We start from the raw sequence: 19,391 nt of genomic DNA, 5'->3' as shown, positions 1-19,391 counted from the left end.
AAATTTCAACAGGAGAGTCGCTCACATTTCTTTGCAGAGCACATTAAGTATTTATAAGCTTGTACAGCTTTACAGTCAAGGGTATTTATATATGGGCTATTTCAAACAAACCAAAAAAAATTTGTTCAGCTATTGAAAAGCCTACAATCTCATGTCAAGGACCCAGTCAGAAATTTGGGAGTGGAAGGGAGGCACAGAGCATTTCACTCAATTCTGAGCATCGCATCACGAACAGCAATAAAAAAGAAAAATGTGTTGGAGAACATTTCAGATTTCCTGGATGCTTTTTAAGTGACCTGAAAGTGGCTCTTTTAGGTGGGGAAAATCACAACAGAACTGGACTTGAAAGAGAAACAACAGAGATAAAGTAAATGTGAATGCAGGAGACACCCATAAATGAATGAACATCAATCAGGGATTCCTAAACCATTACCAAGTATGAAATCCTTCACTGATTCCCGTAATCTACCCCTTTTGTCAACTACGCTCTTGTTACCATGTAGAATGATAACTGAAATTGTTTCCAAACAATTCTGATAGTCAGATTTATTACTAACAAACTACTGCGGCTTTGTCCATTATCTATATCTGCACCTGGTCATGGGACCACATATGACAGTCATATGTCTGAGGAAATGTAATTGTTGGGGGGAGCTATTTTGTTTTTGTCTCACCTGCTTGCACAAACAAACACAGCTACTTCTTCTGGTACTACAAGTATGAGAGAAGGAGGAAATTTGATAAATGAACCTCCTTCCATTCCACCTTTTTTTCTGGCTTACGTAGAACCTAGGAAACCTGTTCTCTTACAATAATGAGATGTAGCACACTTGCCAAATCAGAGATTGAGTCAATATCCCACTCAATTTCAGAAGTGTCACCCAGTGCCCCTTCTGACCATCAGCTGTCCTGGATTCAACACATTTAAATTACAAACAGAAGTGGGTTTCTAGCTCGTCTAAAACTAGAAATAGAAGGCAAAACATGAAGTCAGCGCCTTGGCCTACTGTTTGGGAGAAACAAGCCTTTCTAAATGCTCAGCCAATGAATGAAGTCATCCACCATTTCCCTGGGTAAATGTCACAAATTTAAGAATGCATCATCTTTTTTGCATACTATCAAAATCTGTTTGCAGAAAACCCTGCAAACAGAGCAGTGCTCAAAAAGCAATTAACTCCTAGCAATGACAGCTAACTGGAAGATTATGAGAGCTTTAATAAAAAAGAGGAACTTTTCAGAACTCCAGTATTATCCAATTTACTGTGTTTTCTGCTTTGGCAGGGAGCTGAACTGAATTATCCCCCCAGTCTCTTCCCGCTCCCTCTGGCTCTACAGGTTTTTTTTTTCCTGGAACACTCTATAGTGTTCCAGAAACTTTAAATTCCAGGTTATCTACCATAGGCTCCTGAGAGATTAACTGAGAATTTAGCTAGGTGCAGCCTTAAGAAAAGCTATAGTTGATCCCTTCAAACAACGTAGTGCACATAAATTATTAAAAGATTCTGCTTGTCATTTTTGTTGCTATTATTGGGCTATATATAGTAGATTTCTAGGAAGACTTTTCAGACAATCAGAAGGAACAAATTCTACATGTATTTGATTTGATAGGGCTCTATAAAGTATTTGTTTAGATATGTGTTCTATAAATTAAATTCCTCTTACCCCTTAATAAATTTGCCTAGGAAACTGACATATTTCTATTCATTAGGCTCCCAGAATCACCTAGTCAACATGGCCAGTAATTGTTTTGTCTGAGGGCTTCTGACTGGATTTTTTTGTTAAATCTAGGATATTTTATTGTTATAATAAATATTGAGACTAAATCTCTGAAAGAAATGACATCTTGGTTTTTCTTCCACATTATCTCTGCAGCCTGTGCTCACTTTCTCCCCCTTTTTCCCCCTGTAAATCAGGTGTGCGTCACTCATGGAAGATTCCTGTGGTTTTCACATAGGCTTATAGAAAGTTCTTGTGCCATCAATAAAAATGGAGACCAAAAGCAACATCTGTATTATGAGAACATTACCAGAAGCCTAATGTATGTGGCAAAGTGTTTTTACTTGTTTATACCACCAGCATTTTAGAACTGCACAGCTGGAAAGGACCCTATGGATCATTGAGTCCATCCTATCAAGGAGGCCCAGTGCACCAGCCGTGTACATGGCTGCTTTATACGGTTTTCCCAATTCCCATTTTATTCTGAAAATAATCCTGTGAAATTGTGTTTGGTTAAGAATAATTTACTAGACACCTAGTAAGCTTTGTGACTGTGCAGGATCTGAATATGTATCCTCCTGTTCCAAATCCAACACTCAAAAAGAGTCCCTCCTTCATTTTTTAGGTACACGCAACTTCATTGCACACAAGTTGTACACACCCTGAAACCGAAAGTGCTACTCTCTAATTTATAACAATGTGCCACTATCACACTCCTGCTGTATTAGCATAGTTACATAACGGAATATTCACCACTAGTAGAAAAAGAATGCCACAAAAATAATGCAACAATTAATGTGCTTCTTTGCATAATGTTGAAATATTCATTAATTAGTATAATATGCAAAATTGTAGTGTGCAAATTGAACTACCTAATTTGCCATATACAGTACAGATCAGGCTGTGCAGATATGGAGAAGTGAAATATAGATTTTAATACCGTTAAATACTACCCTTAATTGTGCAGTTTATGGTTAGAAAAACTAAAACACTCCAGCTCAATTGATTTTTTTCCCCATTGTCTGCTGCTGATTAAGTACTTCAGAAAAATCTCAGGAAAGAAAATTTCTTAGGGATGTGTAATCTTTCAACAATTCCATTCCTACTTGGCTGGTTGTCAGCTAACTGGAAGAACAAGCTTTGTGCATTTAAGCTGTCAGGAGAATACCTGGCACCACATTTCAATGTCATGTTATAATTCAGGGGCTCAAGAGAATGATTAGGTAGAAGGCAAACTGTACCCATGCATGAAGATGTGTGGTCCAGAAAAAAGGAACCCAGTAAAATAACCCTACTATACAGATGGTGGAAATGAACTTAGGTGGTTTTTATCACACCTACGCAAAAATAGAAACCTCACCTTCATATCCCCAGACATACACACACACACACACACACACACAGAGAGAGAGAGAGAGAGAGAGAGAGGATGCATAGTTAAATGTTGTTCTGCTCTATTTCATGTGCATAAACTCAACTGCAATTGCTGTTTCACAATCCAAGGTTTTAACTGAGAAATAAATGGGAAAACTTACTGGCATAATCAAGTATAAATGTGCTTTAGTCGAGATTTATATAGTCAAGTTATCTGTCATTTAATAAATCTAAGTAAATTGGTAACTACTTCCATTATCAGAATAGCAAGACTTTATAGGGAACTTTGTTGTGCTGAATTATCCCTTTAGTCCAAAAGCAACAACCTGGTTTGTCCCAAAACCAGGGTTCTTTACAAACTGTGGACGTCTCTGGGTCACGTGAAACCAGACTAGAGATGATGTTCAGATACATTTGGGAAGCAAATGGGTTCATTGCAGTAAATTCTTTTCCTCAACTCTCATCCAAGGACGCATCTTTCTTCCCTTTTAAGGGTGACTTCATTCTTCTTAATTAATTGATACCAAAGTCACAGAAAACTGCAACATGAAGGAGTAGATCACAGATAAAGCCATAGTGCCAGAGGCAGAAGGATCTGAATATTCAGTATTTTTCAGCCAAGCAACTCTCTCCAGCCAACCTCAAATGCTTCCATACTGGCACACAAGTGCACTACTGCACAAAAGGCATCACGCTAATACAAACTCCACATGATTAAGAGAGTAATGTAATAATGCGTATCAGTATTGACTCTGTGAACTGATAACTAATACACTCTCCAATCTTCTGACAAATCTCAATTCGAATGAAATCACAATAACAAAAACAGAGCATTTTATTCGTGAAGGCTTTCACGGTCAGGATCTAATGGTTGTTGGTGGTTTTTCGGGCTCTTTGGCTACAGTGCTATTCCTGTCCTCTGAAGATGCCAGCCACAGAGACTGGCGAAACGTTAGGAGGAACAACCTTCAGAACACAGCCAAAGAGCCCGAAAAACCCACAGCAACTACAGAGCATTTTATCTGTGCAAGAAGTCCAGGTTCCAGTCTCACTATGAACACACTGTGGCTATTATACAACCATTTTATTTGTTTGTTTGTTCATTCGTTCATTCATTCATTCATTCGTTTGTTCATTCTAAGGCAGAAGAAGAAGCAATGTTCTGCCTGGTAATGGATCAGCAGCCAGTGGAGCTACTGCCACAGAAGAATTCCCTGTAACTGGGCCCAATTAAAAATCGGACTGCAACATTTTGGACCTGCTGGAGTTTCCAAACACTTTCCAAAGGCAAATCCACATAGAGAACATTACAGTAAGGCAGCCAAGACATAACTAAGGCATGTATCACCATGGCCAGATGAAACATCTAAAGGAATAGGTGCAGCTGGTGCACTAGTTTTAACTGTGCAAAGGCACTCCTGGCTATCTCCAAAACCTGGGCATCCAGGCTCAGAGACAAAGTGAACAGCTTTTCCAAGCTGCACGCATGTGCTTTCAGAGGGAGCGTAACCCCATCCAGCCCAGGATACAACCCTGTTACTTGATCTTCATTTCGGCTGATCGGGATCATCTCCGTCTTGCCTGGATTAAGCTTCTGTTTATTCACCCTCATATAGTCCATTACTGACACCAGACACTGAGCTAGAACTGAAACAACCTCCTTGGATTTAGATGGAAAGGAGAGATAGAGTTGGATGTCCTCTGCATACTGGTGACATTGAACCCCAAAACTCCAGACAAACTCTTCCAGCAGTTTCACGCAGGTGTTGAATAGCATGGGGACAAAATACAACCCTGAGGAACACCACAGATCAATGGCCAGGGTGTTGAACAAGAGTCCCCCAGCACCAGGAAGGACCGGAGCCACCACGAAACAGTGCCTCCAAGTCCCATCCCAAAGAGACAATCCAGAAGGATACCGTGGTCAATGGTATGAAAAGCTGCTGAAGAACCAGCAGGGAGACATTCTCCCTGTCCAGTTCCTGTTGGAGGTCACCGACCAAGATGACCAAAGCAGTTTAAGTCCCAATAACCAGGCCTAAAGCCAGACTGAAATGGATCTAGATCATCCGTCTCATCCCTGGAGTCCGTGGAGGTTGAGAAGCCACAACCCACTCTAGCACCTTGCCCAAGAATGGAACATTAGAGATTGGTCAGTAATTATCCCATACCAAAGAGAGTATTTTCAGCAATGGTTTTACTACTGCCCCCTTTAAGCATGCTGGGATCCTCCTGTGCTATAAGGAGGCATTAACCACTCGTTCCCACTCAGCCAGTCCCTTTCTGGCAGGCTAAGGGTCCAGCAGACATACAGTAGCCTTCACCTCTCCAAGGGTTCTGTTCACATCATCAGGCTGCAAAAACTGAAACTTATCAATTAATACAGGACAAGCAGGGGCCATTGTAACATTCACAGGATGTGCATCAACCACAGCACAGAAATCAGAGTGGGTCTGAATAATTTTGCCGGCAAAGTGTTGTGCAAATTCTTCACAGCGAGCTGCACTGTGATCTGCATTCTCTTCCTGCAAGACAGCATAAAGTTAGCTCTTGACCACCCAAAAGAGTGGATGAATCTGTGTAGACACGTTGGTGGCAGAGAAGAATGACTTCTTCGCCAACACCATTGACACAAAATAGGCCTTCCAATGTGCCCTAGCCTGTGTTCCATCAGATTCACTCCAAGTTTTCTGCCAACATCCCTCTAGTCTTCCGTCCCACTCATTTCATCACCACTAGCTCCTCTTTAAACCAGGGAACCAGACTGACTCTACTTTGCAGGAGGGAATGCTTAGGAGGGATTGTGTCAACAGCCCTGGCCATTTCCATATTCCAGAGATCAACAAGTGCTCCAATAGAATCACCTGCCAAGGTAACAGAAAACTCCCCAAGAGCTACCAGAAAACCACTTGGATCCATCCACCTCCCTATCCTCCAGGTCTTGCCTGCTGCTGCATAGAAAACCCTAAGTGAGACCGACACCCCCAGCCTCATTCAACCAAACCTCCGTAATGCAAGTCAGATTTGGCATGCTCCTGCAAGGCCAAGTCCTGGATGGCTGCTGTTTCCCCATTTACCAATCTGGAATTTGACAGCAGCACTATCAGCCCAGAGGGCCTAACACCAAGGCTGTCCAAACTCTTGCTGAATCCAGTTTCGGCCATTATTGAAACCAATTTCCTCAACATGTTGAGTGCCCGTGTCCCACTCCTTTGTCACTGCTTTCTTCAATGTGCAGTCTGAAGAGGATAGACTCCTTATTTACGTGTATCCTCTACAAGTGAGCAAGGACCCCCGTTTCCCAGTCTATTTTCTTTTTTAAAAAAAGAAGAATGTAATTTGTTCACTCAATAGGTGAAGAAAGCAACAACCAAAGGGGCAGGGGTAGACACTCCCTTATTAAGTATGTTCAGAAAATCACAGTCATGTGAATAAGCCTGCTGAGTGAGTCCCCTCAAAAAAAAGGATCAATAAAAGCTAAGGAGCAGAGCTTCAGTTTTAAAACCCTGCTCAGCCAGACTGTTTGCAAATTTCTTTCGTTTGCACCTCTGAAGCTGAAAGACGAAAACACCATTTTGAACTCCTTGGAAGAAAGACAATACAGGTGTGCTGTGGCTGACGATAAGAAGAAACAAAAACATTCAGCTTTAATGCTTTGCTAAAAAAAAAGGGGGGGGGACCGTGAACTTTCTCAAAGGTTTATTATAGTACAACTGCCATTTAGACATGAAAATGTTTAATGAACATAATGACTGCTTATCACTGCTGAATGAAAAAGAAGACTCCAAAATGACTTTATAAAATGGTGTATCTTAACTGTAACTAAAATTGTTCCTAGAGTCAGTCGGGCATCAAAGTAATCTCATGTATCTCAAATTATTATCGAAAGAAAAAACTACAAGTAATTTTCATGCTTCTCTTCAAAAGTGTTATTCCATTCATACCTGAAAGCATGAAAAGGCAGGTGCTACACACCATTGCTCAACCAATACATTCTGCACCAAATTTAAAAAAATACAGTTTACATGTGCTTCTTCTATAATTTTCCACTTGCTAATCTGAAATCTATTTTTAAACAAAACGATTTTTAGTTTCTAGGTCTAGATCTATTTCCTGATATCTCTTACATACATTACTGCATAGTGAAATGCTGGAGAAACTATCTTAAACATGCATTACATTTATATTAATCTGTCGAGAAACTTAGATAACTCAAAATATGAGAGATTCTATTCATTTTTTCATGGCAGGAATCATGAAAATGCTGACAACTTATTGTACTAAATACTACTAACATACTGTTACATACACCAAGAGGAAGTTGCCGTACCAATTTCAGAGTCATCATTGCACAGATTAACAGTTCAATCTCAGCAATTAAGCATCAAATATGCTAACTTTAAGGCACAGTAAAACGTTTAGTTTTGTTTTCACTTTTGTTATACAATGGTACCTCACTAGACAGTTACCCCGCACGACAGTTTTTTCACTAAACATTGACTTTTTGCTATCGCTATAGCGATTCGCAAAACAGTGATTCCTATGGGGGAATTTCGCTGGACAATGTTTGGTCCCTGCTTCACAAACCAATTTTCTCTAGACAGTGATTTTGACAGCTCCCTCCGCGCTCGCAAAACGGGTGTTTTCGGGACCTAAGCTTCACAAGACAGCTATTTAAACAGCTGATCAGCGGTTCGCAAAGTTGCTTTCCTATGGCCGATCTTTGCTAGACAACGACTATTCTTCCCCATTGGAACGCATTAAACAGGTTTCAATGCATCCCAATAGGGAAATGCTTATTTATTTATTTAATTTATACCCTGCCTATCTGGTCATCATTTTCTAGCTTTTCGCTAGACAATGATTTCGCTAAACAGAGATTTCAGTGAAACGGATTATCATCGTTTAATGAGGCACCACTGTACAAGACTAACAGTATGATCCTATGCATCTCTATCTGCAAACAAACCTCAATAAGTAAATGGGGTTTATCCCCAATAAATGTTTGTACTATACAAGACTACAGCCTAAATTACCCTTGTATAAAGGAGTCTAGAGATTTATGGAAGCTATATAACATTCACTTTATTTACAAGTTTACAAGCAGAGTGTAAGAACAGAGATAAGCAACACTGTGCATCAGATCCGCAGAGAGAAATATACTTCAAGGTGGAACTTCACTTTCAGAAAATTCACAGCTCTCCTCACTTTCCCTTTACTGTGCCTCCAAATTCTGAATTTGCATAAAAACTGTTTCACACTCTGCTCAGACACCAGCTGCCACATCCATCAGTCAAAACTATATTAGAGCTGCTCAGTGATTATTGTGGAGGCTTAAACCACCTTTACAGAAAGGTCTCAACACAACGGTTGACATTCCCTGGAAGGCCTAGGGGTACTGGCCTCCACAGTTTCAGATTCACACTGACAAACTGAAATGCACCCAGAAGAAAATAAGACGGTTGGTAGACAGACTAGAAAATAGCTCCTACGAAGAAAGATTAAAGGAGCTGGGTATGATTAGTCTGCAGAAGAGATGCTTAAGAAACTACTAGCGGCATTTTAAAAAATCTGAAGGGCAATCACAGATATGATGGTGCAGATGGAATAAATCAAGAATAAATTCAGTTCTAGAGAAGAGGACAATAGAAGAAGAAGAAGAAGAAGAAGAAGAAGAAGAAGAAGAAGAAGAAGAAGAAGAAGAAGAAGAAGAAGAAGAAGAAGAAGAAGAAGAAGACGACAACGACAACGACAACGACAACGACGACAGGTGGAGGAAGATTACAGCAAGAGGTCCCGTTTATGGTGGTGGGGAACACAGTTAAATTGTATTTTAGTTATATGTTTATGTGTATGTTATAATTATAGAAAATAAAAAAAATTGAAAAAGACAAAGGTCTTATAGGTGAGTGCTTTGCAGGTGTTAGGGACAGGTAAGCCACTTTTTCTGAATAAGGTTACTTGTCCTCTGAAAGTGCAGTTGTGCAAACTAGTGGTGTCCCTGGCTTCCTCTTTATCTAGATGCCTCTGTGGCTCAGGATATCCCTGTGACTCAGAGTGTCTTCTGTCTGCCTCAGTTGGTATGCTACGTGCAGCAATTCTTGAACAGAAATAGCTTGGCCATGGTGGTTGAGGCATTGACAACTTCAACACTGGTCTACAGCAGAGACGGGTAAACTTCGCCAAGGCACCTTATATTTCAGCATGAAGCAACCTCACATTTAACATCAACTTCTAAAGATTTTAGTTGCTACAGAAATCACAGTAGACATCTTTAGAAGAGAAACCAGAAGAGATGATAGTTCTTCTGTACACTATCTACCCTTCTTAGAATTATTTGACATTCGTGCTTGCAGACTGCAGCAGTCTAGTGCTAACTTGTGACTACGGAAGAACAGTAATTCGCAAGAATAGTATTAAGCAAAAGCAAACACTTTGTATTGGGAAATCTAACAAAAGGAAGTGTTGGATGAAAAGACTGGTGAATTTATATATAGAAGCCATTCAAACTGGTTTCCCTCTGTGCAGGGCTGGTAGTAGCCATTAGAGGTAACCATGTGTTACCTCCTTCAACTAGAATTTTTAAAAAAAGAAAAGAAGAAGTAAGTAGTGGACGCAGAGAACAATGGAAGAGGGCTTAACAATCCTCACATAAAATTAGAAGGGGTGCAAAACATGGAGATTATCTGCCTATTCCTCCCCCCATCTCCAAAAGATATTTTATATATATTGGCGTTCTCATCTAACTTACTTCTTCTCATCTGCCCATCCACCACACAGAAATCAGTTTGTGCCCTCTTCCCCCACAAATATCTAATTATATATATATATATATATATATATATATATATATATATATATATATATATATATATATATATATATATATATATATATATATATATATATATATATATATATATATATATATATATATATATATATATATATATATATATATATATATATATATATATATATATATATATATATACATATATATATATATATATATATATATATATATATATATATATACACACAATTGTAATAATTGTATAATTAGGTATTTGTGGGGGAAGAGGGCATAAACTGACATTTCAAATGTTGGGGGATATAAGGGAAAGCTTAATGAATGTAAGGTTCTTTTTACTTGCATAGGTGGGGCCAATACAGAGCAAATAGTTTTTGTGTTAAAACAGTATTGTCAATAAGGATCTACTCCTATGTCTGTCTTCAAGTTTTCTTTACCCAGCTGAAACAGAAAAAAAGGACATTCCTATAACACTGAAAGCTTTGAAAGAGAACAAGATTAATTTTAGAAGGAAAGAAATCTTTTTTTAAAAAAAGAACTTAAGGGGCTTTGAACATAGCCCAAACATTTGGGGTGTGTGTGTGTTATTTTGTTTGTTTCTTTTACACTTAAGGATGTTGCTGGAATGGGGTACAATAGGGTAAAAGTGCTCCTTCATAAACAGAAAGCTCCAGTGTGAGTGTTAGTCCTGGAAACTCCTCTTATGCTCACAGAAACCTCTGTGGGCATAAAACTAACTCCAGAAGTTTTCCCACTACTGGCAGGCCCCAATATAAGGCATTCTGGCAGGGGGTAGAGGTCTTCTCCCATGGGTTCACAAGTTTAACTGTATATCTCTTTTCATCTTCCATATTAAATAATAGAACGGATATAAGTTTGGGTGAAAAACTGTGAGCAGGGATTTGAACACAGGTAATTCCATTCCCGGTTCAGTGCACTAACCCCGCATACTACACCAGCTCTCACTGATGGTCAAGAACCTAAACAGAGCCTATTACAGTGGTGCCACTCAAGACAAATGCCTCTCAGGACAAAAAAAAACTCACAAGACAAATGGTTTTGGCAATGGGTTTGATGACATGCAAGACAGATGTTCCTATGGCCATGCTTCACAAGACGAATGTTTTCCGTTTTTTTGCTCCTGCCTCATGTTTGTTGATTTTTAAATGTTTCTCTAAGATGTTTAAAAAGTTAGTTTTTTGATTGAATTTTTTGAAATCATCTGCACAATATGTATGGCTATAAAGAGCACTTAATAAACCCTTTGTAAACCAAAATTGACTTTGTTCTGACTCTTTTTGCCCATAGGAATGCATTAATTAGATTTCAATGCATTCTTATGAGAAAATGCATTTTGCAAAACAAATTTTTCACAAGACAACATTAACTGTGGAATGAATTAAATTCGTCTTTCGAGGCACCATTGTATTACTATCTCTCTGCCAACTATTCCTTCTTTGCTCAAAGCTGTTGTTGGTCCCTCCAAGCACCACACATACGTAAATGTTGGCTTGTAAAAACAGTATTGTCAATATGGATCAACTCCTATGTTTTTCTGAATGTTTTCTTACCCATTTGAAACGGGGGGGGAGGAGTACAGAAGATGTTGCTTCAAGGCTGTGCTCATATCCTCTATGTTTTTCTTCTCTGATACCTCTCCAAGAAAAGTATGGGGGAGAAAGGGTTCTCAGATGCTTGAGAGTAGAGATGCAGGTATTCGTATTCATATACGAATATCCCTGCACAGCTGGACTTAACCAAGAGCCAGCCCCAGGGGCTGGATCATCCACTCAGATGTAGCCTCGCTACATCCTTCCAATCAGTCCCAGAGGGCCACTCTCTTCCTGCTCAGCCTTACAGACAGACTCGTTCTCCCTCCCATTGACCGGTGTGGCTATCCGAATGGTGCTCCAGGAGTGGCTGAAAGGAAGAACAAGGCTGTCACTGCCGGACATCTGAGTGGATGGTCCAGCCCCAGCTGTTCAAAGCCCCGTAAGTCCAGCTGCATGGGGATATGCATAGTCGTATATTCGTAGCATAAAAATCATGAAGGCCATAGAACAGCTAGATGAAGTACATACACATGGAAAGAAAACAGAGACAAATAAAACAAAAGTAAGGCTTTTAGTAACTAAAACCAAAACATGTACTCTGATGGACCTGACTGAATTCCTTCTAAAAGGGAATATTCTATCCCCATTAAAAGAGAATAAGGCAAATGTAAGGAACCTAGGCAGCAGATTGTAATTCATGAAAGCTCAGGCTAAAATGTGCGTTACTTATAGAGGGACTGGCCCCTGGGCCACCTTTGATGAGCAGCACAACCACAAGGTGCCAGAGTATCAGGTGGCAAGCTAATTAACCTAACCCCCAGAAAAGCCAATAGCTTGAGGTACGGAAGCTCAGCCAGAAGGCCTGGGACGGCAGCAAATATCAGAACCAACTCAAGGCCAAAGAGAACAAATACCAAAGTCCACAGCACAAAACTAGAATACCTTGAGAGTTACAAACACACTTCTAGAGATAAACAGGTTTTCATATCTACACCTGTATCAAGCTGCTCTTGGAAACATCATTTTAAGAAAGGGCACCTCATCAGAAGTTTATAACAAAACAACAGAAAGCATCATTAATGCAAATATGTCAGCCCATTCACAGTAAAATCAAACAATACCATCACATGCCATTACCATTATTGATAAAAAGGAACCAAGAGACCCAAATTCAGCACGACTCTAGACACATCCACAGGAAAACTGAGTGCCAGCTTGCAAAGAATCCAGCATAGTGCCTGTCCTAACAAAACTAAATTCATTCTACTTTGGACACTGTGACACAACACAGAATGGATTTTCCAAACTGTGAAAACTCATGAAACAGTAAGATCGAATACACTGGGAAAAAAAAGATGAGGGAATACGAGGAATTGCATGCAAAAATGTGTTATCATTTTAGTCCAGCATATACTAAGCAGTAGGCTGAAGCACGTCTTTGGAACTGCAGCAGAAGGTGTCTATCTCCGGACTAGATCAGACAGAACGCTCTTTAATCTCTGTAGACAGCAAGGACCAAAGTCCAAATGAAATGCATATGGGACTTCCTCTTCACCGATCATGCAGCCATTGTTGCCCACTCTGCTGAAGACCTCCAGCAACTCATGAATCGTTTCAGCAAGGCCTGCCAAGACTTTGGACTAACAATCAGCCTGAAGAAAACACAAGTCATGGGCCAGGGCATGGACTCACCTCCTTCTATTACCATCTCTACACAAGAATTGGAGGTTGTTCATAACTTTGTGTACCTTGGCTCAACCATCTCTGACACCCTCTGGATGTCGAGCTGGATAAACGCATTGGCAAAGCAGCCACCATGTTCTCTAGACTCACAAAGAGAGTATGGCTCAATAAGAAGCTGACGACACATACAAAGATCCAGGTCTATAGAGCCTGTGTCCTAAGCACGCTCCTGTACTGCAGTGAGTCCTGGATCCTTTGTGCACAGCAGGAGAGGAAGCTGAACACCTTCCATATGCGTTGCCTCTGATGGATTTTTGGTATCACCTGGCAGGACAAAGTTACAAATAGAGTAGTCCTAGAACGAACTGGAATTTTTAGCATGTATACATTACTGAAACAGCGATGTCTGCGTTGGCTTGGGCACGTTGTGAGAATGGCTGACGGTCGGATTACAAAAGATCTCCTGTATGGAGAATTACTGCAGGGAAAGTGCCCCAGAGGGAGACCACAGCTGCGATACAAGGACATCTGCAAGCAGGATCTGAAGGCCTTAGGAATGGACCTCAACAGATGGGAAACCCTGACATCTGAGCATTCAGCCTGGAGGCAGGCGTTGCATCACGGCCTCTCCCAATTTGAAGAGATCCTTATCCAGGCCGACGCCAAGAGGCAGTCCCCAAAGCAGCAAAATCAGGGAGCTGGACAGGGGCCAGATTGCATTTGTTTTCAGTGTGGAAGGGATGGTCACTCTCCAGTTGGCCTTCTCAGCCACACTAGACACTGTTCCAAGTCCTCCATTCAGAGCACGTTACCATAGTCTTTCGAGATTAAAGGATGCCTAACTATTCCTCTTCATCCACCCCCCTCACTCAAACTGTACATTGTCTATTTCCATAAATCAAAGAAAAATAGTTTTGGGGTACTTGAACCCTTGTTTGATGGCATTAATGGAAATAACAGGGAATATATTGTGCCAAGTAATGAGATATGATGCTTCAGCATCTACAGTTTTCAACAACTGGAAGGCGCTGTTTATTTTAGAGAAATGTAAACTTAGAGTTAAGATAGCGAGTTCCTATGGTCGTCTGTGCCTTACAGATAACCTATCACAAGAAGATTGAATCTCCAAGGATCTGATTGTTTGTGGTTATCATAGCATGAGCTTTTCTCATCTCCCATCAGCTGCAAATGTCTTCTTTAGTGACGGGTCTGCAGGCCAGAAACACTGTTCTTTATTGGAACATCTATTGGCTCTGTCATGAAAGAGTGCCTCAATCACATCTCTCAAACACTATTGTACTTTAAAAAGATCATGAAGTATAAGGATATATCACTGAAGACCAATGTTTCCTCTAATTTTCAGCCCCGCTGGGTAGGGCTCTGCCCTTTGCACACACGACTCTGCTCCCCCCATGGGGTTCCTCCATGACCAGAACCAAAGCAGCTGGAAGCAACTGCTGTAGGAAGAGGAGGGACACTGCATGGAGCAGGCCGGAGTCACGCTTGCTCACACAGCCGCACAGCTAAGAGGGAACCTTGCTGGAGGCCAAGGTGAACAACATCCGTACTACTGTATTTTCAGTTATTATGTATCAGCGTGAAAGCCTGACTACAAAGAAAGCTATCAATAAAATCAATGATTTGTCAAAAATACAGAAGAGCTTTGAAGATATCTTGGATAGCTAAAACAGACAAACTAGTGGGTGCTAGATCAAGTCAAGCCTAAACTCTCTCTGGAAGTAAAAATGATGAAACCAAGGCTATCACACTTTGTGCACACTAATAAGAAGGCTAGAGTCACTGGAAAAGACATTAATAATAGGAAAAGTTGAAGGCAGCAGGAAAGTATGATCAAATATGAAATGGATTGATCCCCATAAAGAAAAGCACAGCCTTATTGAGGACAGGACATTTTGGAGGTTACTCATTCATAGGGCCTCCCTAAGTCAGAGGCAACTTGACAGAACTCAACAACAGTACAAAATAAGGCAGGACAAAGCTCCCAGTTATAATGGCTCTATATTATCACCAGTATCAAAACCAATATAAATTTGAATACTAGTCAGCACGGAAAACAAGCTTTCCCATTTCTGTCCTGCCTGCACCCTTCCCATAGATTGTCCACTGTGAGAACAGTTTGCTAAGCGAAGGAGGCCTTTCATCTGATCCAGCAAGGTTGCTCTCATGTTCTTTTAAATCTCCATATCCCTGTCAAAGATTAATATAAGAAATGTCTTAAATGATTCAAACATGCAGGGGCCCTCTGACACATCACTGATGTCATATTTGACATTGAACTCTATTCCCCTTCTACAAAGACATCCAAAATAAGAACAGCAGTTCTGTTGTGGCATTCTAGCTCTGAAACACCCAAAAATGTGATTTACCTGGCCATCGGAAGAACCTATGAAACAAAGAAGAAAATGCCCAATCCTAAATAGAACACATTTCCTTCAAGTTTTACAAAAGTAAATTGAAGTAAGTTGAAGAACAGGGTTTTCAATTGTGCAGCTTTTTACCGACAGTTCCATATCATGCTTTACAAAGAAAAAACTTACTCTCCTCAGAGTTCATACATACCAATACGTTTCTTTCAAGAAGTACAAGATAACACACAGCATTTGAAATTGTAGAAACAATAGTTATGCATATATGATAATTTATTTGTTTTTAATTATTATATTGCTATATGGTTTTGTTCTGATATGTAGTGATAAAACATCACTCATGTGCTTTCCTACTTAAATATACATTTGATTGACTGAAGTACTTAAACTACAAACTGTTTCTAACTACTACACTCCAGTTTATACGGAACATACAAATGAGAATACTGCCAATAATTCTGGTAAGTTAAGAGAATCTAACATCTCTAAGGAAATATGAACCATCTGTAATGCACAAGCCGCTGCACTGCTGATGGTGGTATTTTTAAAATGCTGAACTCCCAGAGCAGAGGCTCAGGTTGACAAAGTACAAAATAAACTTCTCCGTTCAAATGGCAAGTGCACAAAAAGGAAAGGCATCTGTTTAAACAACAGAAAACGCTAACAGTATATTCACTATAAAAAGGGGAAAGGTAGTAGCTGCTCATAAAATATATTAAGATATATGAAATCAGCACTTTATAATTGATCCAGGACTGGAACATTCTTCGAACACTTTTCTCTGTGAGAAGTCAACTGTACATGTGAATGTAGGAGAATCACATACATTTTCAGCTTGGGAGTTTTCTTAAATATCTTTTTTTGCACAACATTCCACACTGTCACTTTGCAAAAAAAAAGTCACCATAAACCCAGGCATTTGAAGCTGTTCAAAGAATTCTCAGACAACTCCAACTTTGTTCAAAGTGAATCCTCCGAATTACTTCCCATCCCAAAATTTTCTTAACTTTCTCCCTATTTGTTTACGGGAAGAGGGAGATATGTATCCAAAATGCTTAGGACAAAGAAACTTCATTGCATTGGTTATGAATTTTCTCTCCTTCACCCCTCTCTGCCGCCCCCCCCAAAAAGTGCCTGGATAGAACCAGAAACTTCTGATTTTGGATCCCAAATCAAGTTCTAAGCAGGTGGCCGAAGTTAGTAAGAAATGGGAAGGGACCAAACGGGGAGAGGAATTTAAAAAGATGCTTTCCCCCCTAGACTTCCTGTCAACCACGCTGCTCTCATCCTCGCCTTCTCCATGTGGCTTCTCAATGAGAAAAATGAAAAGCAGAGGATATAGATGAAAGCGGGCCAAAGGGGTTTCTTCTTCTTGTAGATGTGCAAGGTTCTGCCTGAAGAAAACACCACCTCTTACTGAAGAAAAGGCCTTTTTCCAAAAAAGAAGAAGCGTGGAAGCAGGAACCAGATTTCTTACACACAGGGACACATGCCCAAAGCCACCCTGGTCCTTTCCTCTTCTCCAGTGTGCACAAGAACGCAGGCACACACACACACACACACACACACACACACACAAATACGCATATGGGCACAGGCTGCAGGAGGGGAAATGACCACTTATGCTAGCATATATGGGGTGGGGGGGTGGGGTAGAGAGATTATCTGATTAATCTGTGATGGTCTCCCTGTGCATTCATGAGAGCGAAACAAGAGAAATTTGGCATGGATGTGGGTCTCTCCCTTTGAGTCAGAGATGCAAAACCTCGTGAAAGGAGCATGCATGGCGGGGCGGGGGGGGGGATGAGGACCAGAGGAAAGAGGGAGCTTTTGCTGGCTGGGGATGGCGAGGATGCACATAAAGGCGACAGGAGGAAAAGGTAGGGATGGAGGAGGGCTGGGTGGAGGAAAAGAAGGGAAGATGGGAGGGAGGGAGGGAAGGAAGGAAAGGGGAAAGGTGACAGATGGAGGCGAGGCGGAGGAGGAGGAAAAGCGGGGAAAGGGATCGGGCGAGAGGATAAAAAGGAAGGAGAGGGAAGAGAAGAGGAGGGTCAGCGGGAAGGAAAAGCAGGTGGAAAGATGGGGACGAGCGAGGGGAGGCAGGGATGAGGGGGAGAGGAAGATAAAGAAGAAGAGAGGGAGGGAGGGAGGCACCCGGGGGAGGGATGAAGGGGGAGAGGAGAGGACGGAGGAAGGGATGAAGGGGGAGCCCGGAGGAGGAGGAGGATGCTGTCCCCTGGCCTCACCTCAGCTCGGTGGGTGGGTGGGTGGGTGCGTGAGGGAGAGAGCCGCCGCGGCCGTTGCTGCTGTTCCTGCTGCTCCTTCTTCTGCTGCTGCTGTTGTCGCCGCCGCCGCCACCACCGCCACCTCCTCCCTCCCTCCTTCTCCTCTTCTTCTTTCTCCTCACGCCCGGTGGCGGCACCAAAGGACCGAACGGGTTGGGATGGGCTGGGCTCGGCTATCCCGCACAAGCTCCCCTTTCCCCTCACACAACACAGAGAGAGAGAGATGGGGGGGGGGGCGCAGAGGCAGGGAGGCAGGCGCGCGCGCGCGCAGCTCACCCAGCCAGCCAACGAGCGGGACCAGCGGCAGGAGCAGCAGCAGCAGCAGCAGCCGCGCCGGCGCCCGCCTCCCTCCCTCCCTCCCTCTTTCCCTCCCTGCCTCGGCCCCGCCTCCTTTTGCCTCACGCGGCGAAGGATGGAGAGAGGATGGAGGGATGGAGGCGGCCGTTGAGAGAGAGCGCGCGCGCCCCTCCACCCAACCCCCCCTCCCTTCACGAGGGAGCGCGCCTGCGCCGTGGAGGGCCGGGGAGGGGAGGGAGAGAGAGGCGCAGGTGCCGGCTGAGGCGGAGGGCGGGTCCGTGAGGGAGGGAGGGAGGGAAGGAGGGAGGGGGGACGAGGAGGAGGAGGAGGACACCTGAGAGAAAAGGAGGGAGGGAAAAAGGGAAGGCGCTCCCCCCCGGCGGGCGCGCGCGCGCGCGAGAGGCCCAGGCGGCGCCCACTGCGCAGGTGCCCGGTGGGCCAGTTGTGAGGGTGGGGATGGCAACCGCGTTGCCGAGCGACGGAGGGCCACGCGCCGCCCGTCAGAGGGGAGGGAGGGAGGGAAGGAAAGAACGCGCGGGGTCCCTCTCCCTCCTGGAAGGTGGAGGCAAAGCAAGGGGCCGGCTGGGCTGGGGAGGGAGGACCGTCGCTGGCCAAGGTGCTCGCCCTGGCCAAGGGTGGTGGTGGTGGGCGGCGGGCAAAGGCCAAGTTAGCCCCTGGCTCGGAGGGTGGGGCAGGCACGGGACACCCCGCGGGCCGCCTGGTCACCCTTCCCCTCCTTCCCCCGGCGAGTGAGATGATGCTGGCGCTCAGTCTGCTCGAAGGAACGGGGAGCATCTCTCGGTGCGTTTGCATATACTGTACATTGCACGGAGAGAGAGCATATTTAAAAGGAGAGCAAACCAAGAGACTCGTTTGCAACCTATATATATATATATTGCAAACGAGTCTCCTGGTTTGCCCTCCTTTTGGGGGATGCCTAAGGAGACGTCCCCCCCCCCGAAAGCAAGACAGTGGTGGTGGGGGTAGGTGTGAGATAACTGCTGGAGAGCTCTGCGGTTGAGGCGTCTAGCTGCAGAGCCAGAGGTTGGGGGTTCAAATCCCCCGCTGGGCCTCCTTGACACAAGCTGGACTCCCAAGGGTCCCTTCCAGCTCTGCATTCTAAGCTGATGATGATGGGTCTGCTGGATAGCTTAGTGGTCTAGGCAAGGGTCTCCAACCTTGGGCTTCCAGATGTTCTTGCACTTCAACTCCCAGAAATCCTGGCCAGCAGGGGTGGTGGTGAAGGCTTCTGGGAGATGTAGTCCAAGAACATCTGGAGGCC

The 19,391-nt window shown here is 42.9% G+C and overlaps 1 protein-coding gene across 4 annotated transcripts in view; it reads right to left on the bottom strand.

The window, feature by feature from the left end:
* The window catches only part of CTNNA2 (catenin alpha 2), a 578,592-nt gene extending 560,445 nt beyond the window's left edge, over positions 1-18,147 (bottom strand). For 3 of the 4 annotated variants that reach the window (XM_073002097.2, XM_073002098.2, XM_073002103.2), the window contains exon 1: positions 17,774-17,977. The gene's annotated coding sequence lies outside the window, so the exon portion shown is untranslated. Of the gene's footprint in view, positions 1-17,773; positions 17,978-18,088 lie in introns of those variants that run through there. The other variant, XM_078394460.1, reaches the window with a different exon arrangement.
* Positions 18,148-19,391: the final 1,244 nt, after the last annotated feature.

Source organism: Pogona vitticeps, chromosome 5 (assembly GCF_051106095.1).
Source record: "Pogona vitticeps strain Pit_001003342236 chromosome 5, PviZW2.1, whole genome shotgun sequence".
Classification (NCBI taxonomy): Eukaryota; Metazoa; Chordata; class Lepidosauria; order Squamata; family Agamidae; genus Pogona; species Pogona vitticeps.
Note: the sequence above shows the minus strand (reverse complement) of the source record. Positions and strands in the feature narration are given on the sequence as shown.